Source organism: Cervus canadensis, chromosome 8 (genome assembly GCF_019320065.1).
Source record: "Cervus canadensis isolate Bull #8, Minnesota chromosome 8, ASM1932006v1, whole genome shotgun sequence".
NCBI classification, from domain to species: Eukaryota; Metazoa; Chordata; class Mammalia; order Artiodactyla; family Cervidae; genus Cervus; species Cervus canadensis.
Window position 1 is genome coordinate 49,578,004 of NC_057393.1, and position 16,808 is coordinate 49,594,811.

The 16,808-nt window shown below is 42.9% G+C and overlaps 1 protein-coding gene across 4 annotated transcripts in view; it reads left to right on the forward strand.

Annotated features, from left to right (window-relative positions):
- The window catches only part of GRID1 (glutamate ionotropic receptor delta type subunit 1), a 688,675-nt gene that overhangs the window by 652,500 nt on the left and 19,367 nt on the right, over window positions 1-16,808 (forward strand). The gene's annotated exons all lie outside the window — the stretch shown is intronic.

Consider the following 16,808-nt stretch of genomic DNA (forward strand, 5'->3'; position numbering starts at 1 on the left):
TTGGCAGGAAGATTCTTTACCATTGTTTTTCCTTTGCAATTTTTTTCCTTACATCTGTTTATTTTGGTTTCAATTTGCTTTTACATCTTCTGTCTTTGTAGTGGTGAAACTTAGATCATTGACTTTAGTTCTGTTTTTTTTCCTAATACAAGTATTTGTTGTTGTTTAGTGGCTAAGTCGTGTCCAATTCTTTTTCGACCCCATGTATTCTAGTTCACCAGGCTCCTCTGTCCATGGGATTTTCCAGGCAAGAATGCTGGAGTGGGTTGCCATTTCCTCCTTCAGGGGATTTTCCTAACCCAGGGATTGAACCCACATCTTCTGCATGTCCCCTGCATTGCAGGTGTACTCTTTTACTACTGAGCCACCAGGGAAGCCCAATACAAGTATTTAAAGCTATACATTTCCCTCTAAGCACTGTTTTAGCTGAATTCCATGAACTTTTATTTGCTGTGTTTTCATTAGCATAGAGTTCAGAATATAGAGCATTGGACTTAGTTTTTTTTTTTCCCCAAAGTATCCCTATTGAGTTCTGAAGGATGAAAAAATGGCTGTGAGTTAGTGTGGAAAAGGGTAGGAGAACAGAAATCAGGTATTTATTCTGCTTAGTGAGGTTAGGAAAGCTTCCTAAGGTAGTCCTGTCATGTACCTACATTTTACAATCCAGATTCCTCAATTCTTTTTCAGTTTTGAAAACACAAATGTGAGAATGTGAGAGAAAACTGACAAACAGGAAATAAAATACACAGAAAAAATAAGGGAAACCAGAGAGGCAGAAAGAAGAGTGGAATACCATGAGAACAAAACCCATTTTTATTTCTACTAAATGTATAGTTTCCTTGTAGGAGAAGGACGGCAGTGGTATTTTCGTTGTTTAACAGCTGCTGTCTGCAGAACCCCTTCTCTGGGTCTCTGGCTGAGTTCTGAGTGTCTTGACCTTGTAATAACACTTGAGCCTTTTTCACATGATTTAAGTCTGTGAAGTGAAAGTGTTAGTCGTTCAGTCATGACCGACTCTTTGCAACCCCATGGACTGTAGCCCACCAGGTCCCTCTGTCCATGGAATTTTCCAGGCAAGAATACTGGAGTGGGTAGCCGTTTTCTTCTCCAGGGGATCTTCCCAACCCAGGGATCGAACCCAGATCTCCCGCATTGCAGGCAGATTCTTTACCAGCTGAGCCACAAGGGAAGCCCCTTTAAATCTGTGGTCCAACCCAATTCCAAGGGCACTTAGATTAAATATCTCCCAATCCATGCCAACATTTAAAATAAGAGGTTTTGAAAGGAAATCTTAGATTACACATTTATAATTTGAAAATATATATCATTTAAATAAATATCACCATTTTTAAAAGGTTAGAATATTTCTAAAAACAAACAGAAAAGAACCAATCAAATGTATATTTTTCAACCACCTAAACAAGGCTCTAGGAACTCTTGTATTTCTGGGAAGTCTTTTCAAATATTTGTAAATATTTTGCATAATTATGATGTTAGAGAAAATATATTTTATCCTGCACTTTCTAACACTTTTGTAAAACTTTAAAAACCATTTTAGTGGCTACTTAATATTTCATCAAATATATGTAAAATTAAGCATTTCCTTCTTGAGTATTATTTGGGTCTATTACAATTTTTCACAAATTACAAATAACACTATAATGAACACCTTATTGCCTAATGGTTGTTCAGTTACTATATTTATTTCCTGAAGTCAAATTCTCAAAAGTAGAAACATGGTGTCAAAAAAGGATATAAACATTTAAAGCTCTGGACAAAATATTACTGAGTATTGCCAGAAGCACAGCTTTGAATAAATTACATTCTATCTTGGGGATCAAAAGAATACTCAGGCTTCAGTGTTGTGTTTTTTTTTTCCATTAAATCCTTGTGGATTTATCTTTAGTAGGAAAAGTCTTTTTATAAATTGGTATTTTTCTACTTTTCTAAAATCCTCTTTTGTGATTTATAAAAATTTCTTTCTCTTTCTTTTCATATATATATATATATATATATATATATATATATATATATATGTATGTATGTATTTTGACTTTATTTTGATTTATTTTTCTGGGGACTGAATGGAGAAAAAATCACTTTTTCTTCAACTCACTTTTTCCTTGGCCTACATTAGGCAAAATTCATGAATTTTGGTGCGTTTGAGAAAATTGAAGAGATGGTTAGATACCTACCTTTGATGATTAGATACCTACCTTTTTTTATTAATCAGAATTGATGTACATAAAAACACCTTCCTCACATGAGTACACAATGATTTGCTCTTTGAAATATTTGAGTTTTTCATTCATTCATTTATTCATTCACTTGTTTGTTAGTCAACTCATTTAGTAATGCTGAACTCAGTTAATATGTAAGAGTATGCTTGATGCTTTCCTCTTTAAATTGAGTTAGGCTTGACGAAGGCTGGTTTGGTATGGTATGTTATTTCAAACATTTGTGTTTCCTTTCTTATTTTACCCAGAGTTTTCCTTTCTTCCTTTGGGGCCTTGAATCAGTGTTTGAACAATCAGAAGGTTAATTTAATCGTAATGGCTACCATTAAAGAGGCCTGGGATGGATCAAGGGTGGGAATTTAAGTTTTTTTCAGGCATTAAATTAGCTGAACTGGACTTCTCGACAACTTGTTTATTAATTAGGAAACTAGAGTTTAAAGAGGGCAAGGGACCTTCTGATAATCAAGTTTGAGTCAATATCGAACCCAGGGTTTGAACTCAATACTTTTCTCACTCTAGCTCCTATGTCATTAGCTGGTGCCACTCTGCAAAAACTGGAAGAGATGCATGATCAGAATGAAGCCTCAGCTCTTACTTCCACTTACCTAGTGTCTTCATCACAGGAAACCTGAGCAGTTCCTTCCCCTCTCCCCTCCTCTACACACTCCGGATCCTCCTGCTTGGAAAGCCTTACCTTTCTTTATTGGCCAGGCTGATTCTCGGTTATCTCTCTGGTCTCAGCAGGAGCATTTACTCTTCCTGCCCCCCACTGAAGCTCCTCCTTTCTCAGGGCAGGGCCAGGGGCTCCCTTAACACCCCGTGCATCCCAGAGTTCAGGTTCATCCAGTGTCACCCCATCCTCAGTGCCCTGCTCTGTCCCATCCTGACCGGACTCCGAGCCTCCGTAACGTCAGGCCTCTCTCTCATTCATCTGTTGTCCCAGGGCCTAGAGCAGAGGCGACACAAGTGGACATCCAAATGTTTTATCTTTTTAAAAATCAAACAAAATAAATAATCAGTAAGTGAAAAAGAAATGATAGCATTCGGAAATGCACCCATAGGCATCTTTCTTCAAGAAGAATGAGCAGGATTGCTGGGATCTAGTTGCAGGGAGAGCAAGGAGTGAGGAAGGGTGGGGAGGGCAGGTGTTTAGTCAGTCTGCTGGAGCAGGTTTCCATACAATTGACTAAGTTGTCCCCCTCATAATGCCCTGCAGCTTAATTTTGTTTGATGATGATTTGTTTGGGATAATACAGTGCAAAGATCAAGGAAAGCCCCCTCTGTGCCTCCTTTATTAAATTACTTTGCTTTGGATTTTGAACATTGCCAAGCAAATCTCGTTATGAATTCTTCAATTACTTTCTTTTGCGATTTTTATAATTTGGTAGGGTAAGCTCTGGAATCAAACCAATATCCGTGTCATCATGCTAACGCTGATTATTTTCAAACTCCTCATTAGAAGGGTGGGAGGATGTTCACTCCCCCTAAACCTGATTTTATTCTTCAGATTTCCTCTGCCCCATAATTTGCTTTGTACCCAGGTCTCATACACTTCACCTTAGTGCTAGCAGTAAATGTGGGCTGATTCTATTCTGTGTGCTCCAGTGAGTGTTACGGCTTTGAGTTTTATGACTTAAGTTTTTGTATTTTGAACTGAATTGTTTTGTTTTTTGATTACGTTAAAATCCAGAAGCAGTAGCTGGTGAGAACAATTTTGATTTATTTTGTCAGTCAAATTGTTGGCAGTTTTTGTTTGGCTTATCTTTATTTCCATTTTCTTGGTATAATGTTGTTTGTCCAAGAACAAAGAAAGAGAAGAGGGGAAGGAAAATAACATTTATTAAGAAATTACTATGTGTGGTATTATGTTCATACACTTTGTTTTCACTGTTGAGGGCATCTTGTGATATTTCCATTTTGAAACTAAGAAATGTAAAACTCAAAGTTTAAACAATTTGCCTGAAGGTTATTGCACTCTTTCTACCTCCATGTATTTACATATATAATAGAATATTACTCAGCCATAAAAAAATGAAATATTGCCACTTACAGCAATATGGAGGGACCTAGAGAATATTATGCTTAGTGAAATAAGTCAGAGAGACACAGGTACTGTATAATATCACTTATGTGTGATATCTAAAAAAATACAAATGAATGTATATTCAAAATGGAAACAGATTCACAGACATAAACAAACATGGTTGCCAAGGGGGAGAGTTGGGGAGGGACAAATTAGGAGTATGGGATTAACAGATACAAACTACTATACATAAAATAGGTAAGCAACAAGGATTTACTGTATAGCACAGGGACTTATACCCAATATCTTGTAATAACCTACAATGGAATATAATCTTCAAAAACCAAACAAAAGGCTAAGTCACTATGCTATACACTCAAAACTAACAACATTGCAAATCAACTATTCTTCAATTTAGAAAACAAGAAAACAGCAAAAAACCTTTTTGGGTATAAGTAGTTGTTTCCACTGTGAAGGGAACCTCTAATGGAGTCTCTTTACTGTCTGACGTAGAGATACTAAGATTGGCTTTGAACCTTAAATTTAAAAATTTTAGCGTGTGAATGTGTTTGTGTGTGTGTGTGTGTGTGACACACACAAACAGAAGTGGACAAAGAGAGGCAGAGAGAGAGAAATGAGAGGTGGATTAACTCAAATCAGGAAGAGTAATAACAGTCAGAGCTCAGAAAAGCATGCCTCCCAAGGCTCAGACAGAGGAAACAGGAATAGTGAGGACCCTGGTAAAGAACACTCTCAGCAGTGAAATTTGGTATTTCTGATATTTTAAGGATCTTCACATGGAAGAAGTCTTGAACCTTTCCCTGCAGCCCAGGTCTCAGACTCAGTTGGTGATATGGGGATGTGATGAGCAGGCACTGTTACCCTTTGGAGTGAGTGCTCTGCGTCCCTGGACCACGCAGTTGTCTTCTATCAGGGCCGTGCCCCCGCAAGCCCCTCTAGTGGTTCATCTTTCTGATTCTTTGACTTTACAAAGCTGTACCTCCTGATAGGTAGAGCTTAGAGCTGGTTCTGAGGAGAAGGCAATGGCAACCCACTCCAGGACTCTTGCCTGGAAAATCCCATGGACGGAGGAGCCTGGTAGGCTGCAGTCCACGGGGTCGCGAAGAGTCAGACACGACTGAAGCAACTTAGCAGCAGCAGCAGCAGAGCTGGTTCTGTGAGGAATGGGAGTCCATTTGGATCTTTTCAGTCCGGATGTGACCTCTTTTGTGGCTCCTCAAAGTGTGAAAGGCTGTTGCGAGAGCCTTTCTCTCTCTCTCCCTCAAGGCTGACATTTTAGCAAAGGCCATAAAGGAATCCTTAGCTACAAATGGGATTAGAGAATGAGACAACTCTTCAACATAAGCCCTGCCAGGATGGTCTCTGAACCAATTAAAGGATAGTTTTTAATATGAATCGTGATCACATACCATTTTACTGCTTCTCTCTTCTTCCTTTATAGTCTGAGCTGCCAGTTCCCAAAGACCCTTTATGGCTGAAAAAACACCAAGATGTGACTGCAGACAGCAAATACAGGCTGGCCTCAGGGTGTAGTTTCATGGATCTCACTGGCACTTTGTCTCAGTGGAGTTGGATGCTCAGTTAAGACCACATAGCATCCAGTGAATACAGTGTGGGGTTTGAGTTAACGAGAACTGGGTTTGTGCCATAGATGAGATCTTGGCCAAGTTAACTTACTCCTGAACAAAGCTATCTCATCTGAAAACAAGTAGGAATAATAATACTGGGTCTTTCCAGATTTATTGTAAAGTTCAGAGGTGATGTGAATGGATGAGTACAATGCCTTGTAGAGTGTATTTTAACACAGTAGTTTTCCAGGGGTGTTCTTTGGGCCTTTAGCATCAGCCTCATCCAGGAACATGTAGAAATGAAATTCATGGGCCCTACTTTAGACCTAATGAATCATAAGCTGGAGAAGGGATGTTGGGGGGAGGCTAGTCATTTGTATTTGAACATGCCTTCAAGGGGATTCTCACACCCTCTCAAGTCTGAGAACATATGCTTGAATGAACAGTACTTACTGGCATGATTGTTGTTTTAATAATATCAATATCTGACTTATTCTTGAATCTTAGGAAGTGACTCTTAGCCAGAAGCCAAGGTGACCACTGATACTATCCATGAAATCAGCCTCTGAAAGACGTTGCAGGAGAAGGAAAAGTGGAGGGCAGACTGGGAGGGGCAAACAGGACAATGCAGCTTGCTTTGATTGAAGTACCCAGGCTTCTCAGATTCTAGTATTTATGCCTTCAGATTCTGCATTTATCACTTTACACATGTTTATTCAGCACTGACTGTATGCCAGGCATTATGCTAGGGCAGAGAAAAGGACATGCATGGCCAAGGGGGTCACATCCTGCCGTGTGTGTGTGTGTGTGTGTGTGTGTGTGTGTGTGTGTGTGTGTGTTCATGCCTGTGTGCACACAGGGAGTGTCTTTACTGCCCTGTCTCTGGGCTTCTTCATGGAACATTTGACCTCATGGATGCCTGTTCTCTGTGCTGCGTGGGTTCATGTATTCTTGGGTTGTTTCCCTTTCCTCCACGGGCCTTTCTCATTCTGTATTCTTGTCTCTTCCTAATCTGTTCAATATCTAAGCAAACCAAATTACTCTTTCTTTAGATCATTCTTAATCTTTCCCATGGAATAACTCAGATTAGATTGTTGTTTATCATGGTGTTGGGACAATTTAAAGTTTTGACAAACCACTGAAAATCGATGTGTCCCTTTGGCCTGCTGAGAAGGTTGTTTATGACCCCAGTTTTGCTGATGGCATACAGTTTCAGACTTTTGAGGAAGGAGCTATTGATTCTTCCAAATTAGGACTTTTCTTTTTTCCTTGGTACCAAACCAGCTTCTCCTCCCTGGGAGATGTGAGAAACCTTCTCCCACTGAGACAGTACTTGGTTCACTAAGATTCTTTCTCCCTAGAGTGCTAAAGGCCCTAAAAGGGAAAACAGCTATAAAGCTTCCATAAGGTCAGGTACTGAAGGTGGACGTCCTTAGCAAGGTTTGTCCAGAATCTGGCAATCTGATAGGAGCCAGCTGCTCAGGGAGCTCTAGATGCTTCTCTAGGGCTACTGATGTTGAACTTTTGATGTGGGATAAGGGAAGGCTACTTGTGGCCAAGGAGACCTGGGATGATGTTCAGGCTGTGCCAGAGTGGCTGGTTCTGTAGTCTTGGGCAGTCTTTTCTGAGTCTCGATTTCCTTGGGAAATGGACACAGTTTGGACTGTGGAAATTTATTCTGAACTATCTTAGAAGAGAATGGATGGGAAGGCATCAAGTAGAATGATTTTCTGGAAGAAGATGTAAAGTGTGACTCTCCTTTAATGTTTGCTTTTAGTAATCTTGGTCTCAACCCTGTGTGATTCCCTCTTCCATTTTGGGCCCTGGCTCAAGACCTTAGCGCCATAATATTCTTTTCCTTCTTAAACCTACTCTCAAGAGAAGATCAGAAATTCATTTCACTGAGGTTTCTATCATTGGATCCCAATTTTAGCACGCATCAGGTTCACCTGGAGAGATTAAGACAGATTGATGGTCCCCACTCCTAGGGTCTTTTATTCAGTGGGTCTGGAATAGAGTCTGGGAATTTATATTTCTCTGGTGATGCTGAAGCTCTTGGTATAGGGAACACTCTCTGAGAACCACTGGTCTGTATTATAGACTTGGAGGATGTTAAAGCTGGAGAAGATCTTAAGGACTGTCTGGATTCATTTTCCATTTTTACAAATTGATAGTGAGTTAGTAAGATTGTGACCCCATCTTACAGGTTTTCTAATTTACCAGGCTGGTGGCTGAGGACAATTTCAAATGTTATTTTCCCCGAGGCAACTGCATTAATGAGAATCCAAACTTTAAGTTGTAAGGATGATGCCGGTGATGATTTTCGTGATCACAAGGGTAGTGTCTTATTCAAGTTCCTTTACCTTAGACACTTTCTCTGCTGTCTCTTCGTGTGAGATGGTGGGTGTTGCTACTCCTGTCTCCTGGATGAGGTGACTCAGGCTCAGAGGGTTCAGGTGCCTGGCCAAGGACACTAGAAAAAAAGGCCTGCTCTGCTCATCTCCAGACCGTTGATCTCACCCATATACCATGCCATGCTTTCTATGAAATGGAGTTGAAGATTCTGTAAAGGAAGCTGAGGAATCCAAGAGAAGGTAATGTTAAGGTGAGAGCATTGATGGCCTGAGAAAGGAGTTGGCATTCTTTCCACCACTAGCTCTGCTCCTCACTGTTCTGTGTTACTCTAGAACACAGGAGTGCAAGAAGCGGGAAGGTAATCATTGGCAGAAATCATTTTGCAGACCTCCCGCCTAGCCATCAGAAACTGTTTCCTGCTGCAATTGCCCTAGGGTGGCTCTATCATCTTGGTCCTCTCACCCAGGTAAGGGGCAGCCTCACTTGACCAACCACCATGACAAAACTTCAGGGCTTATGCCTGTGCCCATGGCCACACACACACATGCACACACAAGACATCTCCCCACCAGATGTTCTTGCTGCTCCTTTGGTTGTGTTATCTCATTGTCAGCTCCATCCTGTTCTCTCTGGTCTGAAGCCAAGAGCTGAATTGATTTTGTACCCTGTGGATGCTTCAGGAAAGCGGCCACGGCATGAATCATGGGAGAGCCCAGCTGCCGTCGCCTCCCACCCCACTCCTCCACTCCACTGAACCTGCCCTTCTTTGCCTGTTTGTTCTGCTCCAGGGGCTGATCCAGGTGAAGAGTCATTATCTTTTGCTCCTTGGGAAGCAGGTTTCCTTGCAGCCTCCTGAGAAGGGTATGGAACACTTCCCAGGGTCCCGCTGATTGTCAGCCTCACATTTTCACATCATTTTGGAGGCCTCTTTCTTTTGTGCTGAGAAACCATAGAGGTGTCTCCAGCTGAAGGTCTCCTTTTTCTAAACTCCATCTGGTCTCTAGGTGCTTAGTATCTGAGTTCACCTCTCTGCGGTTTCCCTAGGGTCTGTGGTGCTCACTTGCACATGCATACTCATGTGTGTGCACGCAAATTTCCACACATGCATATGTTCATGCACACACATCCTCACAGGCACACACACACTCCCCACACACACCCCACACACACCCCACACAGAGCATGTTGCTGACTTAGTCAAGGTAGAGGAATGATTGGCAGGAGGGGTAGAGGTGGGAGGAAAGATGTGTCAATGACAGCTGATGGATTGCTCTTCAACATTGATCTGGGGGCTGCCAGAAGGAGAAGAAGGAGCTTGTGTTCCTATCTGTGTGCCAGGCACAGTACATTGTCTCCTGTAATTTCATCCTCAGAATAGTCCTCTAGGAAGTGATTATTAGCCCCAAGTCTATAGGTTCACCAGGCTTCCCATGCAGCTCAGATGATAAAGAGTCCACCTGCAATGCAAGAAACCTGGTTTAGATCCCTGGGTTGGGAAGATCCCCTGGAGGAGGGCTTGGCAATCCATTCCAGTATTCTTGCCTGGAAGACTCCACGGACAGAGAAGCCTGTTGGGCTACAGTCCATGTTGTTGCATAGAGCTGGACATGACTGAGCAACTAACACACACACACTGTAGGTTCATCAAAGAGCCAGGATGTGTCTTCATCCAGAATCCTGCTGTTTTCACTGCCCTGTGTTCTATGATGGAGGCTGGATCACTAAAATGACCCTCTTCGGCAGCTGCAACCACAAAAGAAATGTTCACTGAGTTGCAGAAAACATTGGGCACCAGAGACTAAAAGAAACCAGCAGAAGTCACCCATGATGGCATAACCCAAAGATAGTGTTTGATACTTGGTTTTGATTCTCCATAAAGATGAAAGTGAAAGAGGAGAGTGAAAACAACTGACTTAAAACTCAGCATTCAAAAAACTAAGATCATGGCATCTGGTCCCATCACTTTATGGCAAAAAGAATGGAGAAACAATGGAAACAGTGAAAGGCTTTATTTTCTTGGGCTCCAAAATCATGCAGACAGTGACTGTAGCCATGAACTTAAAACACACTTGCTCCTTGAAAGAAAAGCTATGACCAACCTAGACAGTGTATTAAAAAGCAGAGACATTACTTTGCTGACAAATATCCATATCATCAGAGCTATGGTTTTTCCAGTAGTCATGTATGGGTGTGAGAGTTGGACCATAAAGAAAGCTGAGCACAGAGGAATTGATGCTTTTGAACTGTGGTGTTGGAGAAAACTCTTGAGAGTCCCTTGGACAGCAGGGAGATCAAACCAGTCAATCCTAAAGGAAATCAATCCTGACTATTCATTGGAAGGACTGATGCTGAAACTGAAGCTCCAATACTTGACCACCTGATGCGAAGAGCTGACTCATTAGAAAAGACCCTGATACTGGGAAACATTGAAGGCAGAAGGAGAAGAGGATGACAGAGGATGAGATGGTTGGATGGCATCACCGACTCAATGGACACAAGTTTGAGCAAGCTCCAAGAGTTGGTAATGGATAGGGAAGCCTGGTGTGCTGCAGTTCATGGGGTCACAAAGAGTTGGACACGACTAAGCAACTGAACAACAAAAGTTAGTTCTTACATAATTTTAAAAGGATATCACAGTGTAAGTACTCTATTGCACAGGTTCTTTTTCACCAAACAATATAATACTGGTTACCATTTATGTAGTACTCACCACATGCCAGGTAAAACTCTAAGCATGTTGCATTTACTGAGGGATTTAATCATCATCATAACTCTGAAGTATGGACCATTTTCCATCCAGGGAACTGAGATTCAGAGATGTTAAGCATCTTATTGGCACTCACAGAGCCAGCAAAAAGTGGAGTTGGTATTCGTATCCATATAGTTGGAGTTCAGAACCCAGGCTGGTTCTTCTTCACCATGGGCAGTTGTTTCTCCTAGCAGGGTATGTTCTTTTAAAACAGCATAGTAACGGTAACATAATATTCCGTCATCTAACACATCATTTACCTAGCTGATTCTCAATTGTTGAGCATTTAAATTGTTTCCAATTCTTGCTAGTTTAAACAGTGCCCTGAGAATCTTTGTACAAACATCTTTTCTGAAACTAGTTCCTTAAGAGTGAATCCCTAAGGGTGGATTTACTACATATGCACATTTTAAAAACATTTGATTCTCCCTACTGCATTGCCGTTCCAGAAATATGCCAGCCACATTCCTACCAGCAGACTGTAAAATTGTCCTTTTCTCCATAGATAGTCTAGATTTTACTGTTGTATCTTGTGATTTGGCCTAGTGCATAATAATGGATCACTGTAGCCAGGATTCAGGCTACCTGTGGCGATGTGTTGTCATTTTGTGACCATGACTGTAGAAGCTAAAATTTGGGATGCCAAGCTAAAATTTGGGATGCCAAGCTCTGCTTTGTGAGGGTAAAGGGTGGATAATGTGTCACTGGATGGTTAATACCCATGAGTCTGCATCAGGTTTCCAAGCTGTCCCTCATACCCTAACACCCCATCCACGGACAGCACAGGCTCCTGTGTCCTGCCTCACAGGTGTCAGCCATTCCACGAATCACCTCTAAAGCTGGAGGAAGAGAGTTATTGGGGCCAAAGAAACCTATGCTCTGCTCTCTGCCATGCTTGGATGTGTAAATGGAGGACTGGGGAAACTGCTATGGTGCCTGGTCCTCTGAGCACTTCCTAGGGGAATGCTACTGGTGATAGAACCCACGGAAATGGCAATGACAGTCTTTCTCCTGGCTCTACTACTCACTATCTGGATTTATTTGGGACAAGTCCTTTTATTTTTCTGAGTCTCAGTTTCCTCATCTATAAAATGGGGTTCATGTTCAGCCCCTCAGAATTATACCATGGAAAAGGAATCAGGTTTATGACAACCCAGCATCCAGCAGGTACTTCATACCTACCCTGGACCTGGCAATGCAGATGCCTGATTTCCTTTAGCACTTCTTTTTTGAGAGCATTTGTGTTTGATGTTTGTAGCACCTGCATTCTTGTTTGGGGGGATAATGTGTTTGCTTGTCCCTTTCCAAATGCAGTTAGGATGGAGTAGAAGAGTGTTATGAAGTTCTTGCCTCCAAGGCTGTTGTCTTGGAAAGTTTGTGCCCCAAGTGAGTTCTGGGAAGGGCTGAATCAGTGGTGCAATGAAGGGGGATGCAGTCTCATTTTATTACCAGTGAACAGCCATGGAGATGAGTCATCCAATATCCCAGCTCACTTGTGGCTCTGTATATGGTGCCTAACCTTCCTCCAGCAAAATAGGCTGATCATGTTCCCCCAAATGTCAGGAGGATGCTCTAAGCACTGGAGTCAGAGAGCCCCATGGTCTGTGTCCCCTTTCATTTATAGTAGTGCACCAGTGTGTGGGTGGAGGAAGTGGACTTCAGGGATGGTCTTGGATTCTGTTTGCTAAGATGCTTCCCGAGAGACAAACGAGGGGCAGTCTCTGTTCCTGCTACTGTCCTGGCATCCTGGGAATGAATGCCCAGTTGCCCTTGACTTTCTCCAGTGTCAAAGCTGTTCTCTCCTCTTTTCCCCAGAGTCCTCACATCTGTTCTTGTATGTGTGAACCAAATGTTTTTTCTTTTTCTTGTAGGGAAAGAAAAGAGTGAAATGAAGCCAGATGTTTAGATGCAGGCCAGGAATATAAGGGAGACTTTCCCAGGTGTTTGGGTCGTGTCAGGGGGCCGGTGACCTGAGAACCTGGAGAGCTTTGGCAGACCTTTGTGCTCTGTTGACAGACAAAGGTGCCTCTGGGAGCACACAGGACAATGGAGATAGAATCTGGTACCTATGTAGTGTGTGATAGCATGGACTGTGTAACAAGATTAAAGAAAATATTTTCAGCAACTTGTCCTAAGAATCATCACTAATCCCACTCCATTATGTAACATTCCTGTCCATCTTTTGGCATATTACCTTTCACATGCATACAAAACAGTAAGGCAGTGATTAGGAGTGAGGAATACACTTAATACTTTAAAGAGGCCAGCCAGAGGTAATTTAACTCATTAAAGATATGACATCTGGTATTTGTTTCTGTTTGGTTTTAATGCAAAATACAAATCTGTGGTCCCACTTTCATCTTTCCCAAGCTTTATGAAACGAACGTCAATGATCTGTTTGTAAAGAGCTCACTGCCTGTTGAGCAAACTCCAGGTGATAGTGAAGGACAGGAAAGTCAGATGTTCTGCCGTCCATAGGGTCACAAAGAGTTGGACATGACTTAGCAACTTAACAACAACATTGCCTATTACTCCTAATCTCAGATAACATTCCTGTTAACTCCCCACAGCCCCCTGGGAAGTAGGGGAAGGACAGGGCCTGGAGACACAAGACAGGATGAGTTCGTATGAATAGGAAGTGGCAAAAGAGCCACCCTGTGGAAGTATTGTTCCGTGTAACCAAGGGACTCCCAGGCTCCGGAAGGAAGGTGTCTGGTTCACCCTTTTCTTTCTCTCTGAGGAACAGCCAATGGCACACAGTTGGGAAGAGACTCGATTCCTGCCAATACTTTGTCTCCCCAAGAGATAGGAGGTAAATCCTCAACAGAAAGAAGTTAATATAAATAGGAAACGGCAAATGTCCCTCAGTGTGAGAGGTCTCTGGCATGGAGTTGAGGAGGAGGAGGATGCAGGGTGGAGGGGGAGTGGTAGACATGCCTTCACAGTGGTAGTGGAGGTGAGGTAAGGGGCTGAGCTGCTGAGGAGGGAGCTGAACCCTGAGTAGAATGGCAGAGATGCTCAGACTTAAGAAAAGCAGAAGATGAGCCTGTGATAGGAGGGGAGAGAAAACGAAGAAACTCTTGGATCTCTCAGAGGCAGATTTTTGATATATTTGACAAACCCCACATATGGAGAAGCTAGAAATTTTGGATAAGCAGCACGGAGTAAAAAGATGGATACATAATTACTAAGGGCCACCTGGAAAACTGGTTCTGATCCTAAAGGAAGAGTCTTAGGGAGGTTATGGGGCATTCATTCTGCATGGAGCAAGAAGAGGGTCTATATACAGGGGATATAGCCATGAGGGATGGCATGTTTTGGGCTCCTTATAGCTGGTGTTCAAAGTGATCCTAAGAATATGGTCCTACCTAAGAAGCCTTCTGTCTCATACAGGGGCTGTGACACACCAGGAAGATTGGGGAGCTGTCAACAAGGTCCGGGAATTTGTCCTGGAAACTGATGGACTTGGGAAGCTCAGGGAAGGTTTTGGTGGTGCATTTTACAACAGCATGAGACTGAGGCTAGGAAAGGAGGACCCAGGAAGCTCTGGGATGCTGAGGAAGGGATGTTAGAGATTAAGAGTATAAGGATAGAGCCCCATTACAACTGTAGCATCTGAGTTGGCCCACATATAAGATGTGGCACCTAAGCCTTTCCAGGTCCTCCCTGTTCTGGTGTCATCCTATAGATTAGGAACTAGCCACATGCTTCTTGAAGAAGGTATATGGTAATAAATGTAGGCCCTGTTTACAAACAGGGAGAGTGAGTGTCTGTGGTCATTCAGGAACTCAAGAAGGAGGGCTTCTATTTTCTTGCCCTGACTACCTTCCCGGTTAGCAGGGATTTGTAGCTGAGACGTTGTCAGCACCCCTCCCATATGTTTTCTGCATTCTCAGCTTAGGCAGCAGGACTATAGATGCAGCTTCCTTCAGGCATCTGTGCTCACCTGTCTCTTAGCCCAAACTGAAACCACAGATGCACATGGCTTGACGGATCCAAGTGGCCCATTAAAATGGCCACAACAGGCTTTTGTCATAGTCAGTTTCCACTCGAGCTGGGCCAGCTTATTTCTTTCTCCTTCTTGGGACATCACTTGAAACACAGAATCGAACTTGATCTTAATTCTTCCTTCAGCATGACATGCCCTTTTGAAATCATGCAAATAGCAATGTCTGATTGTCATGCTGAATTGTGAACATGGGTTATGAAATGCTCCGGAGTTGGATGGAAGCCAAATATTAGGTCATAAGTCAACATTTTGTTGAGAAACTTGGTTACTAAGAGGTGGAAAATGTATATCTTTTCATGAGAAAACGTGTTTGCCAGCAGGAAAAAATTTCAAAGACTGTTATCTTCCCATGTGGAGGGAGAGAGATGAGTGTAATTTTGCAACCTGGGTCAACACCCTTTAGGGACTCCTGAAATCGACTTAGCCAAGGAAGGGGGCTCTGAGGTAATATTTGGATTGTTCCCTGAGGTGAACATCAGTGGGTGGCGTGTGTCATTTCTTACAAGGTCATCAGGCACAATTGTGTGGATGACTATTCCTGGCAAGGGGAGGCCACCACACTCTGTCCACAAATCCTTCAGATGGGAAATTCCTGAGGAGAAAATAACCCATCATCCCTGGTGGCTCAACTGGTAAAGAACCCGCTTGCCAGTGCAGGAGATTTAAGAGATGTGGGTTCAGTCCCTGGGTCAGGAAGACCCCCTGGAGAAGGAGATGGCAACCCACTCCAGTATTCTTGCCTGGAGAATTCCATGGACAGAGGAGCTTGGTGGGCTACAGTCCGTGAGGTCACAGAGAGTCAGACACGACTGAGCATGCATGCCGTGGTCCATGGGCACTTAGGGTCCCCAAAGAAGAGAAATTTTGACAGACTTCATCTAAGCAGCTATGGCATTCTCTGGAAAATCTCAGTGGACATGAAGACTCAATTGAACAAAAGCAGGAAAGTGGAATAATACCCCTGACAGTGTCATGAGGCTTGTGGCTTCCCAGCTTGACTTGCGATGTTTCAGCCCCATCACCACCCCAGACTGGCATCTTCTAGCATCTAGAATGAGCTAGAGTAGGAAAGAGAAAGGCACAGGGTGTCTGTATGTTCAGTAGAGAATTAAAACCAGGCTCCTTCCTTCACTAAGAACCTGATGCTCTATTTTAAACTGGCCAAGTGACAATGTCTAGCTTGTATTTTCTTCCAAAAAGCAAGCAGCCCACATTCCTTATGAGTGCCTAAACTCCAGGCCAAGTCAGGATTATGGCTCAGGAGGTGGTGCTACTGGTGAAGAACCAACCTGCCAGCTCAGGAGACATAAGAGACAAGGGTTCGAGCCCTAGGTGAGGAAGATCCCCTGGAGAAGGGCATGGCAACCCACTCAGCATGGATAGAGGAACCTGGCAGGTTACAGTCCATAGGGTCTTGAAGAGTTGACATGACTGAAGCGACTTAGCACACTTGCATAGAATTTAAAGTCTGCTATGGATGGGTGTGATAGAAAAGGACTTGAGGTCTGGCCGAAGGCAAGTTCCTGATGGAATAATCTGCCATTGTTGTGTGGATGTAGAGCTACTGACACCAGAAATCAGTTCTTGTGTGTGAATGTGAACCTACAGGTGTGTGTGTGTATCTGTGTACACTCTTGTGGCACCGTAACAATCAAGACCCTATCCTTAATGGAGTCTACCACAGGCAGAGCAAGTCTGTGACTTAAATACCAAGTTGCAGCTACTCAGGGACAGTGATCGTAGGCTGCCTCCCTTGTTCACCTAAAGCAGGGTTCAGTCAAGTTCTAAGTGGAAATTAAATGAATACTATTGTGCAGCCCTCTAAATTGCTGATCAAGAAACTTCA